Here is a 25,091-nt window from a genome sequence, read left to right on the forward strand (position 1 = left end):
ACTCCCTGTAGACCCTGAAATTGAGAAAACTTTCAGATGAAGAAGACGTGAACGAGCAGCTCAAAGACAAGTCGAGATGGACCTTGGAAATCAGAATCAATACCAAAGTAATGAAGCCAATCGTGTACAAAATCACATCCTCATTGCCGATGATATAGATCGACGCATCAGACAATATGATGTGCCACTTTTCAGTGAGTTATATCCAGGAATTAAAAAGCCAGATATTGAGGCAACCCAATTTGAATTGAAACTAGTGATGTTTCAAATGCTCCAAACGGTGGGCCAATTCAGTAGTATGCCCACAGAAGATCCACATCTCCATCTTCGATTGTTTATGGAGGTGAGTGATTCATTCAAGATCATCGGTGTGACTGAAGATGGGCTAAGGTTGAAGTTGTTTTCATACTCGTTGTGAGATCGAGCACGAGCAGGGCTCAATTCTTTGCCACCAAATTCCATATCTACATGGCAAGAATTAGCAGAGCGATTTTTGGTTAAGTATTTTCCACTTAGAAAACACGCTAAGTTGAGGAACGAGATCACAACTTTTCAATAATTGGATGACGAGTCTTTGTATGAGGCTTGGGCGCGATTCAAAAAGTTACTTCGTAAGTGTTCTCATCATGGGATTCCTCATTGTATCCAGTTGGAGACATTCTATAATGGTCTCAATGCACATACAAGATTGATGGTAGATGTTTCTACGAATGGTGCAATTTTGTCTACGAGAGGATCGCGAGTAATAACTATTAATAGCCAAAATATCAAATAGCTTCAGGAACACTTGTAGTCAGAGTTCATGAAGTTGATGCCCTCACTTCGTTTTTAGCTCAGGTATCGTCTATTTTCTCTATGTTAAAACATTTTACCACTAATAGTGCTAATTTTGCAGTTCAACCACCAAGTCCGTTTGAAGTAGTTTCCTATATGTACCGTGGGGAAGGTCATTCTTTTGAGAATTGTCCATCAAATTCTTGAATGATTGTAATATGCAGGGAACCAACATCAAAATAGGAGTGGACAAGGACCCCAGTCCAACTTCTACAATCTTTCATGGCATAATCATCCAAACTTTTCTTGGAGCAACCAAGAAAATGGACCGAACAACAACTTATTGCAGGATAGAATCATCGAATCTCAAGGGTTTAATCAGGAAGCTCCAAAACCACCTCAAGCTGAGGCATCAAACAGTTTGGAGAACTTGTTGAAAGCGTACATGGCAAAGAATGATGCTTTGATCCAAAACCAAGCAGCAACATTGAAAAATTTGGAAAACCAAATGGGTCAGTTAGCTATGGAGCTTTGTAATAGACCGCAAGGAACCTTGTCGAGTGATACTAAGAATCCAAGAAATTTGGGTAAAGAACATATCAAGGCAATGGCATTGCGAAGTGGTAAAATTCTGGAACCCTAATTGATTGCTGACAAAGATAAGCCCGTTGAAAAGAATCAACCAACTATTGAAATTCCTACACCAAAAGAGTCAAAATCTACAAAGACTGATAGGGTAAATCCTAACTTAGTGAATTCAAATACTGTAACATCTTCTTTGGATGCAGATTTACCTACTCAAAAGAGTTATCCGATTCAATCAAAAGTTCCATCACCTCTATATCTACAAAGATTGCAGCAACACAAGCAAAAATAAGAGGTGCAATTTAAGAAGTTTTTGGATGTTCTGAAGTAATTACAAATCAATATTCCATTGGTGGAGCCTTTAGAACAAATGTGTGAAGTTTATGAAGAATATACTATCCAAGAAGAAACAACTGAGTGAGTATAAGACTGTTTTCTTGACAAAGGAGTGCAGTGCGTTCTTACAGAGCAAACTGCCACTGAAATTGAAAAACCCAGGAAGCTTTACTATACCCTGTAACATTGGTGAATCTTACTATGGTAAAGCTTTGTGTGATTTAGGAGCGAGTATCAACTTGATGCCTAAGTCTATTTTCAAGATGCTAGGGATAGGTGAAGTAAGACCTACAATTGTGACATTTCAGCTAGCAGATCGATCTTTAGCACATCTCAAGGGAAAGATCGAGGATGTTTTGGTAAGAGTCGAAAAATTTATTTTTCCTGTTGATTTCATTGTCTTAGATTTTGAAGCAGATAAGGAAGTGTCGATCATCCTTGGGAGAGCTTTCTTAGCCACGGGAAAAGCGTTAATTGATGTGCAGAAAGGTGAACTCACTATACGAGTTCAAGACGATCAGGTAACCTTTAACATTCTTAAAGCGATGAAATTTCCCAATCTAACAGAAGAATGTTCAGTTATGGAAGAGATAGAAACCTAGGTTTCTATGGAAAGAAATATTGAAGAAGATTCATTGGAGAAAGCCTTAGATCTTGACCCTTTGGAGGATGAAGAGGGTGAAGAAAACATGGCTTTGATAGAAGCCAATATGAGCAATTTTATTCAATCCACACGATTTGAACCGTTGGAGTTAGAAGTTAGAGAATTTGTGCAAACCAAGTTTTCAATTTAAGAACCATCTAAACTCAAACTAAAGGTACTTCCTTCCCATTTGAAATACGTTTATTTAGGTGACTGTTCCACTTGGCCTATGATTATTTCAGCAGAACTGACAAAAGATCAAGAGGAGCAACTAATTACTGTTCTAAAGAAATTTAAGAAAGCAAATGGTTGGACCATAGCTGATATTCGAGGTATAAGTCCTTTTTGCATGCATAAAATTGAAAGAGGTCGAATAGATGGGAAAAGGAGGCTCAATCCTATTATTAAAGAAGTTGTGAGAAAAGAAGTGATCAAATGGTTAGATGCAGGAATCATCTATCTTATTTCAGATAGTTCGTGGGTAAGTCCGGTGTAGTATGTGCCGAAGAAAGGTGGAATCACGATTGTTGAAAATGACGTAACGAGTTGATTCCAACAAGAAATATTACTAGTTTGAGAATCTGTATTGATTATAGAAAATTGAATAAAGCCACTTAGAAAGACCATTTTTCGTTGCCTTTTATGGATCAGACGCTACATCGACTAATAGGTAATAAGTTCTATTATTTTTTAGATGGTTATTTGAGATATAACCAAATAGTTGTAGCTCCGGAGGACCAACATAAAATAACCTTTAATTGTCCATACGGTACGTTTGCTTTTAGGTGAATGCTTTTTGGTTTATGCAATGCACCTACAACATTTCAACGATGCATGATGGTAATATTCATTGATATGGTTGAAAATTTTGTTAAGGTTTTCATGGATGATATTTCTATTTTTGGTAACACTTATGATATTTGTTTGAGTAATTTGGCTAAGGTACTGAAGAGATGCAAAGAGACGAATCTTATTCTTAACTAGGAAAAATGCCATTTTATGGTTAAAGAAGGGATTGGCTTAGGGCATAAAATCTCAAAGAGAGGAATTGAAGTTGATAAAGCAAAGGTGGACGTAATTGAAAGATTACCAGCCCCAAATAATGTGAAAGGAGTCAGAAGTTTATTAGGCCATGCCGGTTTTTACCGAAGGTTTATCAAAGATTTCGCGAAAATTTCTAAACTGTTATGTTTGTTGTTAGAGAAATATATAGTGTTTGATTTCAACAAAGCATGTTTGGAAGCTTTTGAAGATCAAAAAAATTATTAATCTCAGCCCCAATATTCGTTACACCTGAGTGGATCTCACATTTTTAGTTAGTGTGCGATGTAAGTGATTATGCTGTTGGAGCTGTGATGGGTCGAAGAAGAAACAAAGTGTATCACCCTATTTACTATGCAAGTATAACTTTGACGGGAGCCCAACTCAATTATGTGACAACTAAAAAGGAACTCTTTGCTATAGTTTTTTCTTTTGAAAAATTTCGCTCATATCTTAGAGGTACCAAAGTTACAGTATTTACTGACCATGCATCCATTAAATACTTGCTCGTGAAGAAAGATGCAAAACTGAGGCTATTTGTTGGATACTTTTACTCTAAGAATTTGACCTTGAGATCCAAGACAGAAAAGGTGTCAAAAATCAAATAGCTGATCATCTGTCGAGGTTGGAACAAGACGAGGTAACTCGATCATGTGTGCCTATCAACGAGAATTTCCTAGATGAACACTTATTTGAGGTAGGTTGAATTCATGAAACACTTGGTTTGCTAATTTTGCCAATTATCTTGCATGTGGAATAATTCCTCGAGAAATGACATACCAACAAAGGAAAAAATTCCTTCATGATAGTCGGTATTATTTTTGGGAGAATCCATTTTTGTTTAAACAATGTGAAGATAATATAATTCGAAAGTGTTTAGCTGAAAGTGAGATTACTAAGATCTTGTATGATTGACATTCATCTCCAAGTGGGGGACACTTTGGTGGTTCACGGGCTGCAGTAAAGATTTTGCAAGTAGGTTTCTTTTGGCCTACACTATTTAAAGATGCTTATGCTTATCTGAAGAACTGTGATAAATGCCAAAGGACCGGGAATATATCAAGGAGGAATGAGATACCCTTGACAAAAATTTTGGAGATTGAATTATTCGACGTATGGGGCATTGACTTCTTAGGCCCATTTCCTTCTTCATATGGGAACAAATACATCTTAGTTGCTGTGGACTATGTATCCAAATGGGTTGAAGTTGAAGCATACCCTACAAATGATGCTAAGGTAGTCATGCGATTCCTACATAAGCATGTGTTTACAAGATTTGGAACACCAAGGGCTATTACTAGTGATGAAGGTTCTCACTTCGTGAACAAATGGCTTAAATGGTTGCTTGACAAATGTGATGTGAAGCACAAGATTGCTACTGCCTATCACCCCTAGTTTAATGGGCAAGTTGAAAGAGTGAACCGTGTAATCAAAGACCCTTGATTTTCTATGAATTCGTTTTGTAAATAAATAAATAATTAGAACTTATTTTCCTAACTTATTACATGTAGTTAATTCTATCTAAGGAGATTGGAACTTAAGAGGGACCACTGTGACCCCTCCAACCTTTCTTGGGAATTAATTTAATGTAATTTGTTAAGAAGAAATTTTTGAATTAAGATTTAAAATTTTTAAGTTTCATTTGTTTTGTTTAAATTTTAAATTTTTATGTTAATAAAGGGGGTCAAATGTGGCCCAAGTACTAATCAGGTTTTTTTTTAGTAGGTTTATAAATACAATCCAAGTTTGAGGCCCAAGATAGCAAAAAGGAGGAAAAAACCCATCTCTGCCGCCACTCCTATTACTTGCTGCCCAAGTAACCCTAATATAGCTAAATTTTTGCTACATGTTGCCCTAATTCTTCCCTATATAAACTCCTCTTCATTCTACTATTTTTCATATTCCTCAAAGCAATTTCCTTAACTCTAAAAATCCTTCAATCTCCCTCTTGTGCCACTAGCCTTAACTCTCGAAAGAAACCCCAGTCTTTCTTCCCTTTTTGTCGAAGTCACTTATTACCGCAGCAAGAAGATTGCCGAAGCACCAATGTTGCTGCTGTACACTTTCATTGCTGTCGCATGCTATCGTTTCTGCCGCACCATCTTTGTTGTCACAAGATTTTTATCGTAGCAAGTCCTTACCCACCTTGCCAATTTCTCTTTTCCCCTTTGTGCAGAAACTTTGCCAAATTCTTAAGAAAAGATACCATGTCTCATGAGCGAACTAGATCTTCAAATACTACCCTTGAAAACCTGATTTTGATCGATGAAGAAGTGAAAGAGAGATTTGATTCAATCTTCAAGCATCAACCTATGATGCCAGAAAAAAAGGTTTAAACTTGAAGAGTCATGATTTGATGGCTGTTCCTATACCAGTTAGAAAGAAAATCAACGCTCTCAAGTGGGAACAGTTTTGTGATGCCTGTTCACTTCTCGATGATGAACTAGTTCGAGAATTCTATGCTAGTTTGACTATGCAAGATGCTACTGATTTGTTTACTTCTAATTCCATCAATGATTTGTTTAACTTACCTAATGTTGAAGAAGATAAGTATTACCCGATGATGAAAAATATCAATTGGGATTTTCTTCAACAAGTGCTTGATGTTATGACAAATACGGGATCTCAATAGATTATAAGAAAGTATAGGAGCTATTCTTGCCAAACGAAATACCTAAAACCAGTAGCAAAGGTATGGTTTCATTTTGTTCGCTACAGTTTTATGCTTATCTCACATAGTTCCACCATCTCAATGGAACGAATGCTTTTGTTGTATGCAATCTTGACAGAAAAGTCCATTAATGTTGGGAAAATTATTCTCAAGGAGATTCATGATTATGCTAAAAAGAATATAGGAAGTGCTTGTTTCCCATCATTAATCACTTCACTTTGCTTAATGGCCCATGTTAAAACACAAGCACATTTGAAGGGGCAATATGTTGAAGGGTGAATTATAAATAATGATCTTGAAAGGTTAGTAGAGAAGGTGCATGAGCTGAATCAAGGCGAGGAAGAAGACCCAACTGAGCCACATATCGAGGAGTCAACAAAGGAAACTGAAATAGAAGCTAATTCAGTTATAGAAACTGAAGAAGAAGAATCTAACTAGGAACCGAACAATCCTAAATTCGTTGAAGGATTTGCAACCTCTAAACTAGAGGTTGAGCCTGAAAAAGAAACAGTCAAGCTAAGTGTTGAACCTGAATTTACAACTCCAATGCCAACTTCTGTAAGTGCTTCAAAGAAATTGAAGTTGTCAATTATGATGGATATGTGCAAGTTCATGCACAATCAACAACAAACTTATTGGAAATATGAAAAAAAATTAGAGATGACTCAATTCGAAATACTTTAAAGAATATCTCTAATACTTTTTTTCCTGAGTTCCCAGATGCTATCTTTAAGACATGAACGGAAGATAATGACTATGCAGCGGAGATGGAGCTAAAAAAGACAAGGGCTATGAGTCAGAAAAAATAAAAAGGAGGGATTCTTGTCTTGATTTATTTAATTATTTTTAGGTATTTAGGAATTTATTTCTTTTGTAATTAAGATTTAATTTCTGTAGAATAAAACATAACTAGCATGAATAAACTTAGAAAAAAAAAGGCTAAGTAATGTGGTAATGGGAATGATAGGATTGGGTTATTAGGAAATATTTGGTATTTAAACAGTTTTAATGACTCAACTCTCTTTCTTTTCAACCCTACATGGTGTTCAGTTTTCATTCATTACTTTGTTCTTGCAATAAGGACGTTTCTTCTTTTTAAAAAGCGGTAAGGCAAATAAATTGCTTAAATTTTTAAATTAAATTTCTCAAATTTTTAAAATTTTCAAGTATGTTTCAATCATTTCTTTCATAAGTATGTTTTAATAAATGAATGTTTGGAGAAATTTTTTGTTAATGAGATAGTTTGTATGCAAGTATGAATGATGATTTTATCTGAGTGAAAGTATGTTATCATGAATAATGGAATGCTTGTATGATCTTAGCCTTAGTAATGTTTTCCACGAAAACTTAGTTTCTTGAGATTAGACATGCATGAAGGTTTATATCTTTAGAATTCACCTAGTAACTTTCTTGAGGCGAAATCCTAGGGGACATAAAAATCTAAAATGATATAGCCACTATTTCTTTGGATCGTTTGAGCCTTTTCAAGCCAACCCTATGATATTAGACCCTTGAAATTGTAATTTTGAGCTTAAAGGCTTCTTTATTGCAATGAACCTACATTATAAGCCATATTACCATATTTTTAAGTTATCCTAATTTTGTGCACCCATCTTAACTAAAGTTGTCTTGGTTATCAACATTTGAGAAAATTTTCAAAAAGATGTATGTGCTCATGCCAAAAAAAAAAAGATAAAAGAAGAATGAAAAAAAGTTTGCTCAGTCTCCAAAAAAGGAAAAATGTATGAGCTTGAGTTCAAAACAAGTTTGGGGTGTTCCAAAGGTTCACTTAAAGAAAAAGACTATATTTCGAGAAATCCAAGATAGTTAAGGGTTAAGATTTTGAAACCGAAATGTCTCATCTCTTAAAAATCCATACCTTTAACCAAGCCCCAATTTGATGATTATGTCACCTACATTAGTGGAGAGGAAGTACTAAGTTCAAGATATGAAGATCATAAATAAGCCTTATGATTGTTTGCTTGATTGATAAGAAATTATGTTGAATTAAGAATGTTATCTGTGGTTGTGACATACATACAAACTATGATTCATGTTGGTATATTTTGAAACTTAGTATAAAACTTTAAAAATATTTACATATGAATTACTTGTTAATAAAGGAGATCTATTGTAACAACCCTAACCCGTATCTGACATCGGAATAGGGTTATGAGCATTACTGTAACACCCCAAACCCAGCCTGGAAGTTTGGCTCGAATCTGGCGTGTCACATTGAAGTGTTTTTCGAAAACCATGTTTCCATTAAAAACCCTTCTGAATAATTAAAAACTTATACCCTTTTTAAACCTCATTAGAAAACCTCAGCTGAATAACATTCTTAACAACTTTGTAAAATTCCTGGCAGTTGCGGAAGCTTAATTTAAAAACAATTGCGGTTATGTGATGTTTTGAATAACAGTAGTTGCTTTGGAAAACTGTGTTCTAATACTAGCAATTATAAGAGCAATAAATAAAATTCTAAATTTGAAATCCAGAAAATTAGAACGCCTTTACTACAACCCATATAAAAACATTTAAAAGTAATAATCAAAATTGTAACATAAACAGTGTGTGTGGCTTCCTCCGAGCCCCTCGCAGCCCCGATCCGTCTAAGGCTGGAAATTACCTGAAAGGTTAATAAACGGGGTGAGTTTACGAAAACTCAGTGTGAAATCCCCTACTATAAAAGGAACAGTCAGTCATATAAAAGAATATAAAGTCTGGCCCAGCCTTACTTACAGTTTCAATACCAATTGGGCCTTAGCCCATTATAACAGATAGTACCAGATGGGCTTTAACCTATTATAGAATAAGAAACATTATCAGAACTAGAATCAGAATCAGAATCAGAATTAGGTGACAAAATCAGAATCAGAATCAGTATCAGGTAATAGAATCAAAATCAAAATCAGTATCAGGTAACAGAATCAAAAATCAAAATGTGAATGCAATCCCAACCCAATCCAGCCTATAACCAATCGCTACACTCCACCCGCATACCACAGTACACTCCATGTGGGAATAGCTCAACCCACCCACCCTACACTCCACAGTTAAAGATTGTCGCTCGGTTATCGATATTGTGACAGAGTCACCAGATCTGAATATTGTGGCGAGCCACGAAGCAGATAATGTGGCAAAGCCACTTAACAGAATACATGGCACAAAGCCATCGAAAACTGCATTATGTTAGGCACATAGCCATCAACTAGAGTAACATAACCGGCACACAGCCCTAGGTAAATGTGATCGACATAGAGTCGTCAATAACCATATATTGGCACATAGCCTTAGGCAAATACGTTTGGCACACAGCCATAATCAGGTTGGCACAGAGCCATAATCAGGTTGGCATAGAGCCATATGTAGGTTGACACAAAGCCATAATCAGAAGGCTTTAAGCCATCGGTAGCTGTATCATGTTAGGCACATAGCCATCAGTGACGGTAATATAGTCAGCACACAGCCTCGGGTAAATATGATCGACACTCAGCCATTGATCGGTCCATAGTCGTCTTGGGCGACCCGTACGACCTTATCAAATCAGTACGAATATACAGCTCTTAAGCCTTCGGTGGATCCACAGTCGTCAAGCAACCATGCGATCCTAACAGATCAGATCTTCCTCCATACAAAATCCCAACCCATGCAACATGTCATGTATACAGAATATCATGCCCATATTTGAATCAAACAATCACAGTCAAGTCATTCATATACCAACATATATTCACAATCAAATTCGTCAACCACACAGTCCAAGTTAGTCACTTGGCCACAAGGGCAAAATAGTCATTTAACACCTTAGGGGCAAAATGGTAATTTTACCCAACAAGGTATCTCGGTAATTCCACCCTACATGTGACAGCCCTAAATTGACCCTAGTCGGAAAGTGGTTTCGGGACCGCTAAACCGAGTCATAAAAATAATTAATCGTCATAGTTGATGCTCATTATATGTACATATGCATGTGTGAAAATTTCATGTTTGGATTTTGTTAATTGTAAGTGAATTTTTATCAAATAGGACTTGTGTGAGAAAATTTAGAAATGTGCTAGGCAAAGGTAAAGTGGTCTATTAATGCATGTTGTGAAAATGATGGGTTTGCATGTCAATTTACCCAAAATTTAAGCATGGTGGCGGCCATGCTATGAGTGGAAACATGTTGCAAACATGTTGGGTTAGTGGTTATGTTAGAAAGAATAAAATAATGAAAAAAAAGGAATATGATGAAAACAAAGGAAAAAAAGTGTCCATCCTTTCACATTTTTCTTCCTTGGCCAAATGTTCTAAGAAGAAGGGGGGGGAGCTTGAGAAAATCAGCTATGGTAGTTTGCTAGACTAAGGTATGTTTGATGTTGTCCATGAGATTCATGCATGTTTTTAGTTGTTAGTTTGAGTTCTACCTAGCCCATGGTTTAAATCTTTGCTATGGGATGGAGATGATATTCGGCCATGGGTGTTGTCTTCTTGGTTGATGTTTGATGTTGTGGTGATGAGGCATGAAGATGAGTTAAGTTTTGGCTAAGGCGGATTTGTGTTGATGTCATTTGCATGCTAAGTGTGAAGCTTTGTAATGATACATGTGTATGGTGCTTTTGATGTTGTGAATGGAAGTAGTGGAAAAGTAAAAGAAAATTTATGTAGAAATGTGGTATATGTGGATTTGTAGGATGTTATAAATATATGTGAAGCCATGCTAGATTAGGAAGAATTCGGTCAAGTGTTCATGAGATGAAATTTTGTGTTTAGGTGAATTAAAGATGATAGTATAGTTGATATCATGTATATATGTATGCATATTCGGCCATCAAATTAAGAGCATAGGTGATGTTGAGTCTAAGCTTTGCGATTCGGACATATATATATATATGCATGTGTGATTGAATTATTGATAGTAGGGCGATAGCATATGGTTATTAGTGAATAGCTAAGAACATAAGGTAGCAAGATAAAAATTTTACCATGCCGTTCCGTATGTCATAAAATCATTAAAATGTGAATACCAATATATGTAGCAAAGCGGTTGAATGAGTTAATTTATTTGTTTAAGCTCAAGATCCTAAAGGAGAGGCGTCCAACAAGGGGAAATTGAAGGTCATCGAGTAGCCGACTTGGAATTATTTTACCCAACACAAGGTAAGTCATTAAGCATATAGTTGGTGTTGATTTAAATGATCGTAATACCTATGCAATTGTGGTTAATGAGATGAAATGTATACAAATGTATATGTATGTAGAGATGAAATTCTCGAATGTAAAAAGGAAGTGAAACGTATAGAGTGGCTGGTTTTCGGCACTAAGTGTGCGTGCAATAAGTGTTCACGGTTGTGAGATTGGCACTAAGTGTGCGGGCTTGAAATGTATGGCACTAAGTGTGCGAGTTTAAAGTACATGGCACTAAGTGTGCGTGGTTGATTATTAAGCACTATGTGTGCGAACCCATTATATATATATTTTTTGTCAATTATTTATATTAAGGGTGCGACCTTACCGAGTCGATTTCGGACAGCGGAAAGGGTAAGTACCTTGAGTTCATGGCTAATAGGTGCTATGTTTATATTTGGAGTTGAGCGTGGTAAGTTTTGAACCTATGTGATGATTATAATTGAAGTCACGTACATAAGGTTCATCATGGAATAGGTGAAAGTTCGCTTAGTTGTATGATTGTAACGAAAATAAAATGATGTATGGAAATGCCTCAATTATTCTATTGAATAGCGTATGAAATGTCAATGTAGGACTTGGAATGAGATTGAATCGTAAGGTCTAAGAAACTATGGCATAGTTCGGTATGGATGGAGTACTTAGCCTCATTTCATTGTTTCCTCTTGTGAAAATTTTATTAATGGATGGTAGTGTAATGCTTACGACTTACTGAGTTATATACTCATTCGGTGTTTGCTTGTCACCTTTTTAGGTTTCTTGGACTCGACTTTTTGCGTATTCGGGACCGTCATCGAAGTCATCACACCGACTAGCAACTTTTGGTATTTTCTTCTTAGTTGGTCTAGGAGAACATTTCGGCATGTATAGGCTATTATGTTTTGTTGAAATTTGGTATGTAAAACTTTGGATAGCCATGCGAAAATGGCTTATATACGTTTTGAGCATAATGTTATAGTCATCTTGAATGTATATGTTCATTAAGAGGCATGGAAACTATGTAATAGGTAAAGTCTACCTTAAAAATGGATGCTGATAGCAGCAGTGACGTGGATGTGAAAAATCACTAAAAATAGTAGGAATGGAATTAAATAGTGAATAAATTATGTAATCGAACCTTGACGAATCTATTTTCATAGGAAAGTAACAAAATGATCATATGAACAATATATTAGGAGATATTTAAGTTTTTCCGAAATAGGGCCAGGACGGTTTCTGGATTCCCTGTTCCGACTTTGGAAAATCATTATAAATTAACCAGAGATAATTAGAAGTTGTTCCATATATTTAAAGATTCCTTTTCGAGTCTAGTTTCTATAGAAACAAACGGCATCAGTATTGAGGCCCTGTACAGGGAGATATCCAAGTCGTAATGCCTGAAGGTCAGTGTGGTCGAACCCTGAAATAGGGGAGATTTTAACTAATAAACTGTACTAATTGACTCAACCAAAAAATTCTAGAAAAAAATTTTTAGATGGATATATGAGTCTAGTTTCAGGAAAAATTTACGGAACTGGTTTTCGACTTTTGGAACTCGAGATATGATTTTTAAGGAAACAGTGGACGCAGTTAGCCAGCTCGTCTGAAATTTAAAATGGACTGCAATAAGTGATTTAAGTCTGCGAACCCTCGTGTTCGACTCAAAAGCGGTCTCGAGTGCACGGGTGTTACAATAAAGTTGGTATCAGAGCTATGATTTAGTCGGTTCTAGGACTACCATAGCGTGTATGAGTCTAGCTATACATGCCTTAATGTTAGTGCTTAATAATGTGATGACTTCTGACGGTTAAAATTTTTGTTTTGATTAGCAAATGGAACCCGGGGTAGAGAGACCCTTAGCGGATGACGTTGAAAGTGTAGCGGCTGCTCCTGCGCAAGGGACACCGCTTGTTGAACCTCAGTCATCTGCAAATAATCAGGATGAGGGGGCAAAACAAGCCTTCTTCACCATGATGAATGAGTGGGTCGCATAATATGCCCGAACCATTCCTACTGTCCAACCATTCCGAATTTGAATAATCCACCCCAAGAGCCCGTAATGCCATCGCCATCGATCCTGTAAGGTGAGTAAACCACGTAGACTTGATTAGGAAGCGGAGCCGAGGAGTTCAAGGCCATAGTTACCGATGATGCCGAAAGGGTGAGTTACGCTTGATAACACCATTCGGTGTTCGATAAACTATCATGCACACCGATGAATGTCTAAAGTGTGCTATATCCTTGTTGCGAGACTCACCTACTATTGGTGGAGGACCTTGATTTCCATAGTCCCAAACGAACGAGTTACTTGGGATTTCTTCCAAGCGAATTTCAAAGAAATATATTAGTCAACGGTTCATCGATCAAAAGCGTAAGGAATTCTTGGAACTCAAGCAAGGCCGTATGACAAGATCTCGAATACGAACATGAGTTCGTAAGACTCGATCGGTATGCCCGGAGTGTGTGGCTGATGAGGTTGCTATGTGCAAGAGATTTGAAGAAGGATTGAATGAAGATTTAAAGCTACTAGTGGGTATTTTGGAGATAAAAGAATTCGTAACACTAGTTGAACGAGCTCGCAAGGCGGAAGAACTTGGAAAGGAGAAGAAGAAGGTGAATTGAAGCTAGAGACTATCGTAAAAGATCGATGGGTAAAGCTCCATTCTCGGCTGTAAAGAAGTTCAGGGAGGACACTAATAAATCGAGGACGACTGCGGGAACTTCCATTAGAGCACGACCATCGATGGACTCCCGAGCTACTTCGGCAGCTAGTGTGGGCAATAATCGCCAAGAGAAACCTGAATGCCCCCAATGTGGAAGACGACACATAGGTGAATGTTGGGGTAAGTCTACTAACAGGGCCTGTTACGGATGCGGTTCGAAGGACGACTTCATTAGAGATTGCACGGAGCTTGATGAGAAGAATAGGATGCAAGGTGCAAGACCTAGTGGAATGACAGCTAGAGGTAGACCACCGAGAATTTCAGGAGGTAGGGGTGGCAGTTAGAAAGGGGCCTCGATACTACTGTTCGAACCGAGACCCGTACTCTGCTAGAGCATATGCCATTCGCAGACGAGAGGAGGCATCCTCCCCGATGTTATCTTTGGTACTTTCACTCTCTTTGATACTAGTGTGATTGCATTGATTGACCCCGGCTCTACTCATTCATACGTATGTGAAACCTTAGCATCCAAGAAGACTCTATCTGTCGAGTCTCATCGAGTTCGTAATTGAGTGTCAAACCCTTTGGGTCAATACGTACTTGTTGATAAAGTGTGTAAGAAATGCCCTCTAATAATCCGAGAATCTGCTTTCCCGGTGATTTGATGCTTTTACCGCTTGACGAATTTGATGTTATTCGGTATGGATTGGTTGACCGTACATGATGCGGTGGTGAATCGTAAAAGGAAAACCATTGGTTTGAGGAGTACAAATAATGAAGTAGTCCAAGTTGAGTCTCTTGATTTAAAGGGGTGCCGTGATAATATCTTCAATGACCGCTCGAGATATGTGAAAAAGGGTGTGAAACATACCTTGCGTATGTACTTGACGACAAAGAGTTAGAAAGGAAACCCGAATGCATGCGGTGGTTTGTGAATACCGGATGTTTTTCTGAAGAATTACCGGGTTTACCACTGCTCGGGAGGTAAAGTTTGGCATTGAGCTTGTACAGGACTACGCCGATTTCGATAGCTCCGTGATCGTATGGCACCAACCGAGTTGAAAGAGTTGAAAGCTCGGTTGCAAGAATTGATGATAGAGGTTTTGCTCGACCAAGTTTCTCACCTTGGGGTGCACCAAGATTGTTTGTGAAAAGAAGGACGGAACCATGAGGTTGTGCATCGACTATCGTCAGCTGAATAAAGTGACAATAAAGAATAAATATCCGTTACCGCGTATTGATGATTTGTTTCATCAACTAAAGGGAGCCTCAGTGTTTTCAAAGATAGATTTGAGATCGGGTTATTATTAGTTGCGGATTCGAGATTCGGATATACCCAAAACTGCTTTCAGAATGAGATACGGTCACTACGAATTCTTAGTGATGCCGTTTGGGCTCACTAATGCCCCTGCGGTGTTTATGGATTTAATGAATCGAGTATTCAGACCATACTTGGATCAGTTTGTGGTTGTGTTTATTGATGATATTTTAGTTTATTCACAAGGTGAAGCTGAACATGCCGAGCATTTGAGATTAGTATTACAAATTTTACGAGACAAGCAGTTATACGCAAAATTCAGTAAATGTGAATTTTGGTTGAGAGAGGTTACCTTTTTGGGACTTGCCGGATACTACCGACGTTTTGTAAAGGGCTTTTTGATGATAGTTGCACCGTTGACAAAACTACTTCAAAAAGATGTTGAGTTCGAATGGTCAGAACACTGTCAGGAAAGTTTCGATCGACTAAAAACTTGTTTAACCGAGGCCCCAGTGCTAGTACAGCCGGAGTCCGGCAAGGAGTTTGTTATTTATAGTGATGCATCCTTGCTTGGGCTAGGTTGTGTGTTGATGCAAGAAGGTCGAGTTGTGGCTTACGCGTTGAGACAATTAAAGCCGCATGAGAGAAACTATCCGACCCATGACCTTGAATTAGCAGCCATAGTGTTCGCCTTGAAAATATGGCAACATTACTTGTTTGGAGAGAGGTGTCATATTTATTCGGACCACAAGAGTCTTAAATATTTGATGACTCAAAGAGATATAAATCTGCGACAAAGACGTTGGCTTGAGTTGTTGAAAGACTATGAACTTGTCATTGATTATCACCCGGGGAAGGCTAACGTGGTGGCCGATGCTTTGAGTCGTAAAGCACTGTTTACTTTGAGAGCGATGGATGCTCACCTATCTGTTTTGCCCAATGAGGTGCTAGTAGTTGAATTAAAGGCCAAACCATTATTGATTCATCAAATACTTGAATCCCAGAAAGTCGACGCTGAATTGGTCGCTAAACGAGCTGAATGTGCCTCGAATGAGGAATCAGAGTTTCGGATTGACAACAATGATTGCTTGATGTTCAAGAGTCGATTATGTGTTCCAAGAAATTCGAAACTTATTTCGATAATTTTGAATGAGGCTCACGATAGTCGAATGTCGATCCACCCGGGTAGTACTAAAATGTACAACGATCCAAACGTCAATTTTGGTGGCGGGTATGAAACGAGACATTTTGAATTTGTTTCAAGGTGTTTGATATGTCAACAAGTAAAAGCGGAACATCAAGTGCCGTCGGGATTACTTCAGCCAATCATGATACTCGAATGGAAATGGGATCGAGTGACAATGGACTTTGTATCTGGGTTACCTTTGACTCGAGTAAGAAAGACTCGATGCAGGTTATTGTTGATAGATTGACCAAGTCTACTCATTTTATCCCTGTCTGCATCTGATTTTTCGCTCGATAAATTGGCAGAATTATACATCTCCCAAATTGTTCGATTGCATGGGGTACCTATTTCTATCGTGTCGGATAGAGACCCAAGATTTACATCACGATTTTGGAAGAAGTTACAAGAAGCATTGGGTACTAAGATGCATTTTAGCACCGCATTTCATCCCCAGACTGATGGCCAATCTGAACGAATAATTCAGATACTCGAGGATATGTTGAGATGTTGCATCCTCGAGTTTAGTGGTTCATGGGAACGGTATTTACCTTTGATTGAATTCGCTTACAATAATAGTTTTCAGTCAAGCATTAAGACGGCGCCTTACGAGGCTTTGTACGGTCAAAAATGTCGAACACCATTGTTTTGGACCGAGCTCGGTGAAAGTAAAATTTTCGGAGTGGATTTGATTAAAGATGCTGAACAGAAAGTAAAAATAATTCGTGAAAGTCTGAAGGCAGCCACAGACCGTCAGAAATCGTATGCGGATTTAAAACGAAAGGATATCGAGTATCAGGTGGGAGACAAAGTGTTTCTTAAGGTCTCACCTTGGAAAAAGATACTCACATTTGGCCGTAAGGGCAAACTAAGTCCGAGGTTCATTGGGCCGTACGAAATCTCCAAACGAATTGGTCTAGTTGCGTATAGATTGATCTTGCCCCCTGAACTTGAAAGGATTCATATCGTTTTTCATGTTTTGATGCTTCGACGTTACCGATCCGATCCTTCGCATGTAATAAGCCCCTCCGAGATTGAAATTCAAGCCGATATGAGTTATGAAGAAGAATCGATCCGTATCCTAGCTCGTGAAGTGAAAGAGTTGCGAAACAAAAGGGTTCCGTTAGTGAAAGTGTTATGGCTCAAACATGGAATGGAAGAAGCTACTTGGGAACCTGAGAACTCTATGAAAGAACGATACCCAAACCTATTTACTGGTAAGATTTTCGGGACGAAAATTTCTTAAGTGGGGAGAGTTGTGACACCCTAAATTGACCCTAGTCGGAAAGTGGTTTGGGACCGCTAAACCAAGTCATAAAAATAATTAACCGTCATAGTTGATGCTCATTATATGTACATATGCATGTGTGAAAATTTCATGTTTGGATTTTGTTAATTGTAAGTGAATTTTTATCAAATAGGACTTGTGTGAGAAAATTTAGAAATGTGCTAGGCAAATGTAAAGTGGTCTATTAATGCATGTTGTGAAAATGATGGGTTTGCATGTCAATTTACCCAAAATTTAAGCATGGTGGCCGGCCATGCTATGAGTGGAAACATGTTGCAAACATGTTGAGTTAGTGGTTATGTTAGAAAGAATAAAATAATGAAAAAAAAAGGAATATGATGAAAACAAAGGAATAGTCTGAACAAGAAGTGTATATCTCTTAGAAAATTTTGATATGAGTTAAAGCTAGTAAGAATGATAAAGTTTTCATCTTCTGAAAGCTGAAAAGTTGATTACATGTTACCAAGGTTTAGACAAATGAGAATATTACTAACCAAAGCGTCTGAACTAGACTAGTCTGCATTGAGTAAAGATTTCCTAATTTTCAGTAATGCATTGTGGTATGAAGGGTGATGTGTTTCAAGAAAATAAGGAAAATGTGATAGTGAGTAGTAAGCTAAAAGAGTACAGTGTGGATCGACTTCTAATGTTGAATTTTAGTTTGAATCTGATTCATGGTATTATTATTCTGAGGCATATACAGAAAGAACTGTACGAAACTTACAGTGAAAATTTGCCTATTTATTCAGAGAGTAATGACGTGTACTGTAATTTGATTTAGATGTTATTGGATTACGATTTATCGATGATGAAAATCTGCATGATTATTTCGGAAGAGTGCAGGTCCCTTTGATTGTTGGATTTCTTGGAATTCTAGTCTCCATAAACCAAATTGAGATCCGGGTTTTATGTCATGATATCATGGGAAACTGAGAAGCCTTTGAAAATTTAAGAACAATTGGGAGTTGAGTCCGTAAGCTTTCAAATCATATGAGAAATTAAAGAGATGTATTGGAGGCACCACCTGAGTAAAGGTACTTTGGTATTTAGTATGATATTGAAGAATCTAAGTGAAGACCACTTTTCCGGTAAGATTTTCGGGGACGAAAATCCCTAAAAGGGGGAGAGTTGTAACAGCTTGATTTTGGACCTAGTCGAAGCAGTGGTTTCGGGACCACAAATCCGAAGATGAAAATTTTATTTTTTTATTATATTTCTATGGTCTACGATTTCACAGAATTATTTCGTGAAAATTTCGTTCGAAAATTTTGACATTCGGGCACTTAATTTAGTCAAAAGGACTAAATCGTAAAAAGTACAAAAGTTGAGTTCTACATACTAGAGGTGTCCAATTGTTATGAAATTTTAAATTGAGGGTCCTTAAATGGTAATTAGACCATTGGTTAATTGCTGGACAAAAATAGACATGAAATGGGTGTAATAAAATATTTTTAATTTAGGGGTATTTTGGTAAACTAATAATTAAAAGAATTAAAAAGGGAAATAAGCCAAATTAGTTACCATCTTCTTCATGCAACCGTTTCTACTAGCAGCAGCCATGGTTAAGGTTTGTTCAAACTCCCAAGATCGATTTATTTGCAGGTCAACTTAGGGTTGGAGATGGTCGGAGGCAAAATCACACTATCAAACTATCATTTTTGGGAGATTAATTCAAATATTAGAAATATCAAGTGAGTGGCATGTATAGGAAGTTGGTTTGTGATATGTATTATTATTATGACTTTGACCATACGTACCAGTATACATTGGGTTATCGTATATGATCATGAGATATGGTCCTTATCCATTATGGTTTATAAGTTTAATTAATCATGCCATGTCCTATGTTTTGATGTGATAATATAGTTAGCTTTGTTTGTTATGCATGATTGGTAATATATCAGGTAAGTTAAATGCAGGCCAGTAGATCATGAATTAAATGGAAATGAGTAATGTTGCCTTGAATATGGATGTTTAATGGAAAAATTGGTAACTACATTATGATGGTATAATATGAGAATAAGATTTAGCATGTCTAGTTCTAGTTAATGTAAGAATGTATATTATATACAGGATGGTAAGCAAATATGTTTAAAGTAAATGACATGTTATTGCATGATTATGGATGTGTAAGTGCTCATTTATGCCACATTATATGTCTTTAAATATGAGTCTATGCATGTGTTCAAAAAGTTTTGAATTAAATGAAATTTTATGGCCCGATTTTCGTTTATATGTATGGTTAAGTCTGGTAATGCCTCGTACCCTGTTTCGGCCTTGGATACGGGTAAGGGGTGTTACACTAGACATGCCAGATAGCATATATACAAAGCTTCAAATATACCAACAAAATGATTGATAGTGTGATGACACTTCCCGACGATCCTCGAGTTCAAGTTAGCTTTGATTCTCTATAAAACATAAATAAATAACACAGTAAGCTTCATAGCTTAGTAAGTTCGTACTAAATATACTCAATAGTTCGTAATATACAAATCATTAATTCATACTAATTAATATTTAAATCATTGTGACGAACAAACTTTCCTCATACTTACTCAAGTGTTAATGAACAAGTTCATAACTTCTTCTATTTGGATTTCATGCTTTATATGTACATACCTATACAAATTCATATCGAACTCATACCTTTACGTGATACTGTCAAATATTCGATATCTCACACACTAAGTGCCAGAGCATAGCTGAAGCTATTATAATCTCTCACACTAAGTGCCTTTCATAGTCGAAGCTATCTCAGTCTCGCACACAAAGTGCCATATATAGTCGAAGCTACTCCAATTCACACATTAAGTGCTTTATATAGCCAAAGCTATCTCGATACACACACTAAGTGGAAAACATAATCGATTCATCATCAGACAAAACCATCATTTGATATATATATAATTTATGCAATATTAAAGCATTAAAGACATAATTGTAACAATGTTTATTACGTACGAACTTACCTTAGACGTAAAAACGATGAAAGTAGTCGATTAGTCGAGTACTTTATTCTTGCCTCAATCTAAGTCACACACTAAGCGCCTTTCATATCTGAAGCTATCTTAGTATCGCATACTAAGTGCCATATATAGCTGAAGCTATTTCGATTCGCATACTAAGTGTTTTATATAGCCGAAGCTATCTCGATACGCACACTAAGTGCCAAACATAATCAATTCATCGTCATACACAACCATTGTCTCATATATATAATTTATACAATATTAAATCAATAAAAATATAATTGTAACAACGTTTATCACATACTAACTTACCTCATACGTAAAAACGACGAAACTAGTCGATTAGTCGAGTACTTTATTCTTGCCTTGATCTATGTCTGATTTCTTTCATTCTTGATCTAAAAACATTCAAAATTAACTCAATTATTCACCAAACCATTCAATTTAGTTCACAAATACATATTTGGGCATTTTTGTACTTTAGCCCCTAAAGTTCCACATTTATTTAGTTTAGTCCCTACTTCACAAAAACACAATTTACAACAATTTCAACTAAACTCAAGCTAGCTGAATTTCTATAGGCTCTATAATATCCCATATTTATCAATATTTCACACATTTTGTAATAGCCCAAAATTGGGTCTAGTTAGAACAGAGGTTTCGGGACCACAAAATCCGAGATAGAAATAATTATTTTATGATTATTTTGAGGTGTATGATATGATTGCATGATTTTGTGAAAATTTCGTGAAGAAATTCTATGCATAAAGTGCTCAATTTGAAGTTAGGGACTAAATTGAATAAGTTGCAAAACTTGCATTCTAGAAGTTTCTAGTATGAAATTGCTCTGAAATATTAATTAGGAGATCTTAAATAGAAATTTGACCAATTTCTAAGTGATGGACAAAAAGTGGACATAGATGGAATTTTTGAAAGTTTAGTAAGGAAGGGCATTTTGGTTATTTGGTAATTAAAAGAAATAAAAAGGGAAAATAAAGCCAAAATTCACTCATCTTTCTCATGGAGACCAAATTAGCATGGGGGAAGCCATGGCTAGGGTTTTCAAGCTTTTCAAGCTCAATAGTAAGTCCGTTATAACCCCGTTTTTCAAGTTCTTTACGTTTTTGGAATCCCGGTAATTTGATTAAGTTTATTCTAGCAATAATTTAAGCTAGGGTTCATATTTGGAAAAATACCCATAGGTGAAATGTGTTTATTTTTCTGTTTTATAATAGAATATGAGGTTTTAAATTATGTTAGACAACTTGTGCTACTCAGTTTTGAGTGAAAACGAGTAAAAGGGCTTAATCGGTAAAAATACCTAATAGTCATAAGTATATGTTAGAGTGAGAATTTGATGTTTCCATAGAAGGGAAAAGTGATCAGCATGTCATAAAACATAAGAATAAGGGATGAAGTTTAATTCCCGAGCCTAGGGGCAAAAGTGTAAATATGCAAAAGTTTAGGGGCAAAATTGTAATTTCCCAAAGTTTGAGTTAAGGACTGTTTTGAATAGTACATTAATTAAATAAGTAAAATATGATGTTTTAGATCCCAAAAAATGAGTTTTGAACCTAGAATGAGAGAAAAATCGAAAATTGGGAAAGTTGGTAAAATGGCCATTTCAGTATCGAGGTAAGTTCATATGTATAATAAGCATTAAATTATGCATGTTTCAATGTAAAATTGATATATTTATTATAATTTCTGAGGTGTTGAAAGTATGTAAGTTGATATGATAATAATCAGCAATAATGGTGTAATTTATATTTGAAAGTTAAATTTAGTGAATTAATTAAATTATATTAAATTAAATGATTATGGTGCCAAGTTTATGAATTGATTTAAAAATATGTCTATGGTACATGAAGTGCATTGAATTATCATACATAAATGTGATTTCTATGATTATGGATATTATGGGAAATTGTAAGTTCATATGATTTTTAATAAGGCAATGTGTAATTTAATGTTATTGCCTTGATATTAAATAAGATGTAAGTTTATATGTAAGTAATACATCAATATTACTTGTATTATGATATTTTATAATAATATTAGAAATATGTTTATGGAAAATTACTTGATTGGTGAAATTGTTGGAAAAGAGAGAGAAATCCCGGTTGAACCTTCGAAAAGATTGGATGATACAAATAGTATGAAGCTAGGTCACATGTATGGTGCTGAGTGCACATCATGTGTACAAGAGAGCTACAAGACATTATGATGTAGCTAGGTCACATGGGTGATACTATGTGTACACCATGTAGACAAGAGAGCTACGGGATATATGTAGCTAGGTCGCATGCGTGGTTCCAGGTGAAGGACACCATGTAGACAAGAGAGCTGCGAGATAAATTGGCTAGGTCACATGGGTGGTACTGAGTGTTCACCATGTGTACAAAAGAGCCGAACTATATGATGGGTGGAGCTATGTGCTAAAACCACCAAGTATCGAGGATTGATCCGAAGTGTTCAACGGGAGACTCTCTATGTATTGCTTTGTGAGTTTTGTGATGAATAAGTGCAGGAACTTGATTATGTGAATGATGAGTTCATTAAGCGACCAGGATGTGGTGAGGTTATAAACAAGTAAGTTATACATGAGGATGATTTTATGGTGACCTTGTGATCATGGGCCTATACTTGTGATGTATGAAATGTGGTGAAAATGATTTGTGATATGTATGTTAAAATGAGGTTAATACAAAGAAAGTGTCACATCTCTTAATTGTTTAAATTGTTTTGAATATAGTAAATGTCTTCCAATCAAGCACAAGCTGAGTCCGAAGGAGCCGAGAGCCATGCTCTAGCTTCTGTACAACGAGCTGTATCTAGTAGTAGTAGAAGGCTGATGTGAGAAGGCCGAAAAGAGGCCTGAGTTTCCTTCTTTGATATGAAGGATGAATGGTTTGGGGATTATCTAAAAAATCACCCCAATATACCCAGACCACCCCCGCCCCCTAACTAACCTGATGAGGTTGTGCCACAAGGTATGGCACTGGTGAGAATCAGTAAAGCCCCTGTAGATAAGCTTAGAAAGTATAGGGCTGAAGAATTTAGAGCTAAAGTTGATGATGATGCTGAAAGAGCCGAGTTCTAGCTCTAAAATACTACACGGGTGTTAGATGATTTGTCATGCACACCCAAGGAATATTTGAAGTGTGCTGTGTCCCTTTTGAAGGACATTGCATACAATTGGTGGAAAACCGTATCCTCGGTAGTGCTGAAGGAAACTATTACTTGGGATTTCTTCCAAGTAGAGTTTAGGAAGAAATATATTAGCCAATGGTTTTTTGACTCGAAGTGAAAGGAGTTCCTGGAACTCAAACAAGGTAACAAAACTATAGTGGAATACGAGAGAGAGTTCGTATGACTAAGTCAGTACGCAACTGAATGGGTCCAAATGAAATCAGAAATGTGTAAATGCTTTAAAGAAGGTTTGAATGAGGATATCAAGTTGTTGATTGGGATCTTGGAAGTACGGGAGTTCGCCGCATTGGCCGATCGAGCCAAGAAGGCCGAGGAACCTAATAATGAAAGAAAACAAGCTAAGAGAGAGGCTCGAGTTGTGAGCAAGAGGTCTAGAGGTAAAATAGTCTCATTCTCCACGAAGAAATCCAGGAGCCTTCATGAACGCTCCACTTCGTCAGTGGGATATTCGGGTAGATCGAGAATCTCTAAACAACAAGGTCAAAAGTCTTCCTCCCCGATGGAGACTAGTGTGGGAAATGTAGATGATAAAAAACTGAAGTTTAAGAGCTGTAACAAATTTCACTTCGGTGAGTGTCGAATGAAGAGCGGTGCATGTTTCAGATGTGGTTCTCTTGATCACTTCCTTAGAGACTACCCAGAACGAGATGAAAAAGGAGTGGATGTAACCTCGAAATCGAGCGCTTCTATTCTTCGAGGTAGACCTCTGAGATACCCTAGGAGTGCTAGTGGCAGTCGAGTCATAACTAAAGATGCTGCAAAATCAGAGGTTCGAGCCCCGGCAAGAACATATGCGATATGTGCTCGAGAGGAAACCACTACTCCTGATGTTATTATGGGTACCTTCTTTCTTTTTAATATAAGTGTTGTTGCTTTAATTGACCCGGGGTCGACGCATTCATATATCTGCATGAGATTGGCATCTAGTATGAACATACCTATTGAGCATATAGAAGATATTATTAGAGTGTCGAATCCACTAGGCAGATCAGCCCTAGTTGATAAAGTCTGTAAGAATTGTCCTTTGACTATTCAAGGTTGTTGTTTCCTGGCTAACCTTATGTTGTTACCATTTGATGAATTTGATGTAATACTTGGTATGGATTGGTTAGCCCTTCATGATGTAACTATGAATTGTGATAGTAAGTATATGAAGTTAAGATGCCCGAATGGTAAGGTTCTCCGGGTCGAACCAAAAGAGTTGGGTTCGTCACCGGTTGTAATCATGGCAATGGTTGCCAGAGATATTTGAGGAAAGGATACGAAACCTACCTTGCATTTGTGATAAACACTAAGGAAATTGCATTAAAGATTGG

At 36.8% G+C, this 25,091-nt stretch overlaps 1 non-coding gene across 1 annotated transcript; it reads right to left on the reverse strand.

The window, feature by feature from the left end:
* Nucleotides 1–526: 526 nt before the first annotated feature.
* On the reverse strand, nt 527–633 carry LOC128291951 (small nucleolar RNA R71). Its single transcript, XR_008281935.1, has one exon. It is a non-coding gene; the product is annotated as a small nucleolar RNA R71 (small nucleolar RNA).
* Between the last annotated feature and the right edge of the window lie 24,458 nt (nt 634–25,091).

Source organism: Gossypium arboreum, chromosome 4 (assembly GCF_025698485.1).
Source record: "Gossypium arboreum isolate Shixiya-1 chromosome 4, ASM2569848v2, whole genome shotgun sequence".
In the NCBI taxonomy this organism is placed as follows: Eukaryota; Viridiplantae; Streptophyta; class Magnoliopsida; order Malvales; family Malvaceae; genus Gossypium; species Gossypium arboreum.